The sequence below is a fragment of the Dinoponera quadriceps genome, unplaced genomic scaffold (assembly GCF_001313825.1).
Source record: "Dinoponera quadriceps isolate SergipeBrazil2010 unplaced genomic scaffold, ASM131382v1 scaffold6118, whole genome shotgun sequence".
Lineage (NCBI taxonomy): Eukaryota > Metazoa > Arthropoda > Insecta > Hymenoptera > Formicidae > Dinoponera > Dinoponera quadriceps.
Window position 1 is genome coordinate 134,379 of NW_014562572.1, and position 8,885 is coordinate 143,263.

An 8,885-nucleotide genomic window follows, 5' to 3' on the forward strand; every position below is an offset into this window, starting at 1 on the left:
GGAGGTGGAACTCGATTAAGAATCAGCCACGTGTAGACAAATTTGTGCATACATATCACATCGTTATTGAAGTTTCGCGACCTTCGCGCGAGGTGCTCAAAAAGCTCCCCCGTGCAATATCGAGCGGCTCGCGGTGAATACTCAAATTCGAGCGGAGCATCGATCATTCCGCGAGCGTAACGACGAGCGTCGGGTACATTGTCACACACACACACACACGTGTTGAAGTTGCGCGATCGACGTCATCGCGATGCAAGCTGTTTGTCGATAATGCCTCTCCTCGGTGGTAGTGCCGGCGAGAAAAGAAGGTCGCAATTTTGTACGCGCGTGTATTTGTATCGATCGCGTTTGCGAGAGTGTGCCGTTTACGCGCGAATATTAACGGAGTAAAGGTAAAGCGAGGAGATAAAAGTGACTCTCTCTCTCGAGTCGGTCATCGTCTGCCGAAATGCACACGGGAGCAGGTGGAAATTAAACACAGCCGTTTAATTATCGAGATTCCGTAGTATAGAGAGGGGGCTTGTTCTATAGCGTCCGCCGCGCTGTTTCGCGAATCGATTTAGCGTGGAATGTCACTAAGTAACGACGTGAATCAGCGTGGAATGTCGGCTGCAAAGAACACCGGAGAACTTCCACTCGAGTGCTCGATAATGCGAACCGGCTGAACGAGACACGCTTTGAGATATCGCGCATCCCCGAGCTAAAATAATTCGATTACGAAGGACACGTTGATTTCACGCGGATGTGTGTGACGAAATTCTCCCGCGACGTGTTTCGCTAGAGAAAATCAGATTGAGAATCAGAGAGACGGTAAGTTGGAAATGTCGAAAGATACAGCTTGTTCGTCAAAAGAAGAAAGAGAGGAGAGTATGTTAAGACACATTTTACAGGCGCGATGAGATTTAAACACACTAAAAAAAAAAAGAAAAAAAAACAGTTTGGTTGGATCCATTTGAAGGAAGAAAGGAATAAACTGTGTCCGTATAATCCACAGCAGAAATTTATTAGTTATTAATCTTTAGCTGTGAGAACTAAAAACAAGAACAAAAAGAATTAGCTAATTTAATTAATAAATTTCAATTGTATTATATGGACAGCTAATTTTTACTTGTGGGAGTTAGTTTTTAGTTGTGAGAGCTACTTCCTTTTTCCTTGTTGAAATGGACAAGCATTCGGAAGAAAGCGAATTTCCACTTATAATAACCGAGTTTGACTCGTAAGAAATTCTGTTTTCTTCGATCGAAACGCGTCTGGTGCGTCCAGAGTTTGAGTAAATTCAACCGAACTGTTTCTTCAGCGCAATTTATCGATGAGAAACGCAGCGCGCCTGAAAATGTTTTTGCCCATTCTTAAGATCGCGAACCCGAAATCCCCGTTCTTGCGCGTGCATAAATAAAGTTCATAGTTCAGCTGTTATCGCGGAGTACTGTTCTCCTGGAGAGAGACCGTGTCATCGGGTCCGATAAGAAACTAACGGCTAGAATCTCGCGCACAACCACCCACCCGGCAATGCAAAACGCACAAATGCTACCACGAATATGTAAATATTATTTCCACGATTCTCCCGCAAATATCGGCATCTCGAATACGCGCGTGGTGGTCTTTACTCTCGAAATTTCTTCAAGTGAAGATCTCCACTCGAGAAATGGCTGACAGCCAAGTCACTCGGAGTAACCTTTCACTCTGTGCCATAAAGTTCCACTCGAAAAATAGAATGATTTTATTAATCCTATGAATTGAATTCTTATATTCCGTATCGTGGAGTGAATATTTTTATTTCGTGCCGAATCTAGCCTAATCTAATGATCTTTCGAAACAAGATGACTTACTAAAACTGTGTATTCTCTTTTTTATCGGCTTATCATTTTAATTCACAATTTATTGCATTTCATACAGAACATATATTTGGGCACATAAAAAGCTAGTCCATCCCTTTTCATTAATATTATTAAAACTTGACTGAAATTTGCGTAATAATATTATATTTTTATTACAAATATATAAAGGAGGAATCCTATAAGGTTCGCGAATATAAACGGTATGAAATTTATTTATTGATCAAAGGGAGTAGGGCGAGATGCGGCAGATTCAAGAAATATCGGTGACAGGCAAATTTTTCAAGTACAATATAAACAGAATCAATTAAATGACATATAATTGAGAAGATTTTCAGAGAAATCCATTAACGACACTTTAAGAACAACGCGATATAAAAGAATACGTGTTAAGGAAGAAAAATTCCCTCTTTTTTAAATAAAACATTCGTTCCAATCGAATTATACACTCGCTCCAAACGGGTGAAACATTGACTCTTGTGAAAAATGAAACGTCACTCCATTTCGCAGTATTTGCACTATCGCTCAAATTCGTTTGGATAGAGATTTCACGGAGAAAGAAATTTAAATGGTACATAAGACGGCTGAGCAGGTGCGTTTTTCCCCTCATCGACACGAGAGAGACAAAAGACGGGGCAATCGATCCGACGGTGCGTCGAACGAAGCGCGCCTCGACGATTAAACGTCAAGACACCCGAGTCCGTCGTCCAGTTTCATCCGAAACTCGGCTCAACTTCCAGCATCGAGTTGCTGCGTAAATCGAGCCGAAGCAGCGCGCGACACCTTGGCCGGCCACCTTACTACTTGCTCGGCCCCCTATAATCGATTTTCCCATTACGCGGATCCACACGCGCCCTGCATTTCCGTCGCGCGGTGAACAAACGAACTCTCGATTCCCACCGACTCACACCACCCGCCGGTCACCATGGCGCGCCGATTTCAAGACAATGTCATGTATTTCCACGCACTCGATCGAATGTCACTCGCCTCGTACGTTCCGATTATTTAATACGACGATATTTGTTCCGCAGCTGAAGACTACGTGTCGTCGTAAACATCCTGTGTGCCGATATCGCGGCAAGATTGAAATAAAGATCGAGAGGTCCGTCTCTTTCAATTAAGAGCCCTTTGATCGGGGCTACGGCTCGCGGGCATCGAAGACGACGGCGGTTGAAGTTTAATATCCACGGTCAGCAAGTTTCCGCGCAGTGTACGCGGTAATCGCGGCCTCTCTCGAGGCGGTTGCAAATTTCACGGACCCGCGGGAGAGAATTAATTAGCGTCGGGCACATTTCTCCGCGGCACGTCGACGGAATTAAAATAGTAATCAAGAGTCGCGCCGGGAGGTCTCCACCTTTTGTGCCGTTCGATTCGTAGCCACGTTGCACCATCGGCCGGCCGACCAGCCAGCCAGCCACCCACCCACACCTCATCGCCGACGTCAAAATATTTTTCAGAGGCGGAAGGAACCCGCCGATGAGCAAACAAGATAGAACGGCGGAAGAGGGAGGAAAAAAGAGAGATGATAGTAGAACTGTACCAGGAAGAGCAGTCGGGGGCGGTCGAGGAGCGAAGTAGGGGAGGAGAGATCCGTGCGTTTTTTTCCCCGCTGAGAGGGTGGCGGTGGGCGCGAGGCAAGGGTGCGTTGGATTCGGTTACTTGGTCTCACCCCTTGGACCACCACTACTGCCGCCTCTAGCGGCGGCGGCGGAGGCAGCCGCCGTGCACTCTCCCCCCGCAACCTCTTTCTCTTCCCTCCGTCTTTCTCCCGCCTAGCCGCCGCTCTCCCTTTGCTCTCACCCTCTCTCGCTCACTCTCCCTTTCCGCCGTCTCTTTCTCCCTGCCGCACGCCTCAGCGCGGTGCTTCTCGTTTTTTTAACGAAGGATCCGCTCAATACCTCGGCTGTCATAACCTCCCGCCAACCTCCCAGGGTGGCCCGCCTGCCACAGCAAACCCACCCTCTCATCCAACCTCCGCCTCGCACCTCCACGGGGGCCCACGAACCGACGAGCCACCACCTAGCACACCCTCCCTCTACCGACCGCCGCCCTCTCATTCCTCTTCTCGGTTTTTAACGTTTCGTTCGACGTTTCCCTCCGGGTGAACGCCGAGTGAGGGTGGCCGAGGGGGATGGACCCGGGGGGGGGAAGTGCATTTCGTCGTTACTTTGTTTTACGTCCTTCCTCTCTCCTTCTCCATCCCCGTCTCCCTTAGCGGCGCCACCCCTTCTTTCTCTCTCGGCCTTTCTCTGCGCTTCCTCATATTCCCGACGTTACCCTCTCTGGTCCAAGCACGTACTCGCGCGCGTATTCGCTTCTATTCGCCGTATCCCGGCGGTTTTAGCGCCCGTCTCATTCGAGAACGTATGCGACTCGCAGCACAATCTTGCCTCGCTGGTCATTCAAGAGCTAATCAAATATTCGCAAGACCGACCAAATCCACGTCACGGCGTCTTTTTTCCTCCACAATGTGTATTCGCGACGAAACCTCATGAGAGAGAAAAGATTATCAAGCGAAACGCCGAGAGAGCGAACGATAGGTCGGCTTTGGCGAACCCTCGCGCCATTAGCGAAACCCACTTACCCCTTTGTTGCACGAGGGGGCCAGCCTCGCGAAACGAGCGATATTATGCGGATTAGTTCGCACCTCTCAATGGTCGACGATGTGTTTTACCACCCTTTTGTTGCTACTTATTTACATCGACTGCACGCCGCGTCTAAGTAACGCTATGTGAGAGTACAAAGGACTGCGTATATATATATTCGCCGATCGATAGAGAGCGGGCTCTACGTTCCGTTTAAACTTATTCGTCTGTGATGCCTCTCTTCTTTATGACGCTGTTATACTGTAAGTGCGAAAACTCTTTTGCACCCGAGGAAAAGAAACGTGGGATTAACGCGATATTGTGCGGAGAGTCACTGGTAACGTAGGCATCGCTATCTGTAGATAGCACCACCGGCACCGAGGAGAAGAGCTTATTTAGTCAGCCAGGGTTAAACCGCTCGTTAATATTGCAAACACTAGCGGAGACGCGCAGGAATAAACATCGAGGCTAAAGTTGCGCGGTACACTTACAATATTACCGCGACGTGCAAAATCTCAAAGGATTTCTCCGGGAGGGACGGCGGCGATTATTTACAGAGGTATTCTATAGACCCGGGTGCAACTTGTTGCCAAAGGCAGAGCCGCGCTGATAAGAATCGCCGAGAGGAGAGATAACACATTTCGTCAGACAGCCGGATTAACGCGGCGTTATTAACTTATACGGAAGGAGGCGAATAACGACATTGTGCCGTGGAATTTATATGTTATAATAAATTGATCTGGGCGGACGGAGATAGTACGTCCTACATTCACGCGTGACTATCTTCTTTAAGAAAGCGCATCTTCTCGGTGCGTACGTAGCGTCACTCACGGAAACCGAGAGAGAGAGAGAAATCCCCGGGTCAGAGAGTAAGCGGAGAGATACTCTCCCCACCCGCGCACGTCTTCTCTTGAGTAAGAGAGGATCGTTCATAGCAGCTGACCGACTGCCGCTCGATGTACGTTCTTCCTCTTGCGCCGCTCTCTTCGTTAACATAGTATCGTACGAGGCTTGATCAAACCGGAATAGACGATTAGGAAACGATGCTTCTTTCCCGTACACTGGGAGAAAAATACGAATAAATATGACTTTTGATATCATTTTTTCCTCGAAAGCTACTTTTCTCTCCACTTAAGAATTCAGCATGAATAATCGTGTGTAACACGTGGAGAAGAGTATAGTAAGGAAGGAGCGAGAAGGCCGGACGCAAGGAATACCACCGGAGAGGCAAGTCTTGGCGGAAGAGGCTTAAATCCTGTTTGGAGGCTCTCGAGAATCCTACGTTGGGAGCGCGGCATAGTTCACTCTCTCGGCCGAAGCAACAGTTCGTTCCTCTCCTCCCGCTGCTTCCACCCTAAACCACCGCCGCCGCCACCAATGCACAGAATTTCCTCACTCCCTCTCTCTTAGATACATCTCCGCGGATTACTATACTTTGGACGTCTACTAAATTTCCTCCCCCTGCCTTTCTTTCGACTCTCTCACAAGCACACTTCCCCCTTTCGTACAAAAGCGTGCGAATTTTGGTCGCAGCACGCGACGCAAGGAAGACTCCTTCCTAATTCCTTCGCTGCGCTCCCGGCGCTGAGTCACCGGCGGCGCCATACTGCCTCTCGTGCAATTTAATTGCAAACGCGCGAACGGGGGAAAAAACTTTTCCACTCTGCGAGTTAACTCCGAAAGGACACGACGCAGATTACGACGCTAACACTCGCGAAATTGAATCACGACGGAGCTGACGGTATTCTTCTCGTCCTGCGAATAAATCGCAGAGTCGTGGAAGCAGAGCGCAATCGAAATGCCATTACAGCAGTAAACCGCTATCGAGTTGATTTATTTTTCTTTTTGCTATTTCTTTTCCTTTCATTTTCACGGAGCCCTTGTGCTTCTCAAACAGAGGGAAAATTGTCACGGCGCTTAATATCATTATCTCGATACATTGTAAACACGCGAATTTGCAGAGGACACGCACGGACGATACGCGCATCGTTCAAATTCAATCGATACTTTTATGACAATTTAATGCCGATCTACGCTGGAACTTGTTTTCCGAGTAAAAACAAAATCAGCGATAAATTAATGCGCAACGATTTTAGCACGATATCCATCCGTAACAGCCGCGGAACGGCGGATGGAATATCGCGGACAGATTTGCCAATACATCCAAACTCTCGCTCGGATATTGGTACATTTTTAATCGCCTCGTGTCTAATGGCGCAAATTAAGTATCGGTGCATTTTTCAAGAGCGATACGTGTTACGACATTAACCGCCAATTGTTTTCAAGGGGACGAGCTTGTAACAGACACTGCCCGTAATTGCTGATGATTATCTCAAATTAGTTACGCGATACACGAAATCGTGACACGTGTCAGAAAAAAGCGACCCGCCGAATCGATCGGCCGTGATGCGCGCCGTGACTGCATTTGTCGGAATCCCACGCGCGCTCGACATCGATATTTTCATCATTGTCGTGTCGCCGCGAATGACAAACGAATACGGCCGGGACTTTAATTAATACTCGCGTAAAAATGACGCGCTATCGAATCGCTAATGGATTAAAAAGTTTTCGCCGCCGTGATATAATTGTATCAATTTTGGAGTCAATCGCGCAAGCAGGAGATCGACGGCAGGATGGAAATTATTTGCTCGAGCAAATATTGCGAAAAGTATCGTACAAGTCGAGCGAGAGTGTGGACATACGCGAAAGAGAGAACGAAAGAGCGAGCGAGTGAAAAAGAGAGTAGGACCGAGGGAGGAACAGAGAGCGACGAAAGAGGAACGATGAAAAAAAAGAGAAGGGGAAAAAACACTGTGAAACAAAATGTTTCGTTGGGCGCAATTTCCAGCCGCGGTACCGAGTTGCGAAATGCAATAAAAATCGCTTCGTTTCACCCGCGTACTATCCGAGAGAATTTGAAAACGAGCGAGACTCCGGCACGTCGTTCAGCTAAATACACGTGCGCACGCGCCGTCGCGGGATAATGCACATCGGATAAAATTAATTATGGTTTGACGAGAGAGAGAGAGGAAGCACCATTGCTCGGGAACTCGTATCAACGGGATTTTTATTAAGCTATCATATCACGCTGTTTGCGCGGGTTTAGTACTTTTTCGCGTGCTATTAATTTCGGGGTATTAAATAATTACTTTTATCTAATATTAGCGTATCGCGTTTCGCGCTTCCGTGCACCACGCAGCAATATAATGCGTTGTTGTAACTTTTTGCAGAATTTTTCGCGATCGTTAATGTTACTCGCAGTCAGCGTTCCATAAACACGTCGAGATGCATACGTTACTACGTTAACGACTGTGCAACAAAATTGCTTTTTGAATCGTGAAGACAATATTAATTCGCAAGAAAGAATCACGCGCTCTGATCATCGTCTGACCGCGCAACTCGCTCATTTATCTCGATAAGAAATTCGCTGTTTCTTTTTTTTTCGCGGAGATGCTAACGTAGGATGTGAAAGTCGTAACTTTCTCGTCATTCGTTTCCACGCAACGTCGTATTATACTCTTGTTCCATAGGTCACGTGGTATCTCACCCGATCGCCAATTTCGATGAATTCATTTGTCCTCGCAAAATTAACGGAACAAAATACATTGAAACTGCAATTAAGCGCGCGTACTATTTCTCTCGAGTCGAAGAGATCTCAAATTTCGTCGACAAATTTATATTCCATCTTGGCACGTCTGGAACATCAACTCGTGAAAAGAGAAGAGCTGATATATAAATGTCATAGGCGGGGGGGGAATGACGTCGTAAATTTAGAATGTTCTGAACGAAAAACGGCGGTCCGGACAATGAATGACATCGGGCGTTCACATCGTGCTATAGTAGGTAGAGCAGGTAGAGAGAACTGTTTCTCGGTACACTGCGAAGATGTGCGCGTTGCACAGATTGCGAAAGAGCGAGGGAGGTGGATGGGGTGTCGTGCCGGGAAAGCTCTCGTCGTGTGTCTCGGTCGGCCGTCCTCTTTCACACTCGTTCGCACACAACCACGCGCGAGATCTCCCCATCCTCCTCGCGCCGGCTCTCTCCCTCGCCGCGGGGGAAAGGACGGCGAAACGCATCAAAGAATCCATCAAATTAAAAACGCAATTATAAAAAAACGTCGTCGTCTCTTTGTCGAAAAGCAAGCCCTCCCTAGGCGACCCCCCGCCATACCCCGCTTCTGGGTCTGCGCACCCTCTTCGCTATATACCACGGGTTGACGTGTCACACGAACCCTTCGCGTCCCGTCCCCTGCTACCTTGAACACGTCTGGGTTCCTACCCCGAAAAAGAAGAAAGAAAAAAAAACGCTATCGATCCCTCGCTGCTTCCGCGCGCGCGCGGTCTCAATTATGAAACGTTCCGAAATAGGAGTGTGTCACGCTCGGCTCCGCTTCGACGCGGGTTCCATCGTCAAGACGACTGGATGGCGGCGGACCGATGAAAAGCATGCCACCCCCCCCCCCCCC

At 48.0% G+C, this 8,885-nt stretch overlaps 1 protein-coding gene across 2 annotated transcripts in view; it reads right to left on the bottom strand.

Moving 5' to 3' along the window:
* The window catches only part of LOC106751146 (mushroom body large-type Kenyon cell-specific protein 1), a 90,570-nt gene that overhangs the window by 55,046 nt on the left and 26,639 nt on the right, over window positions 1–8,885 (bottom strand). The gene's annotated exons all lie outside the window — the stretch shown is intronic.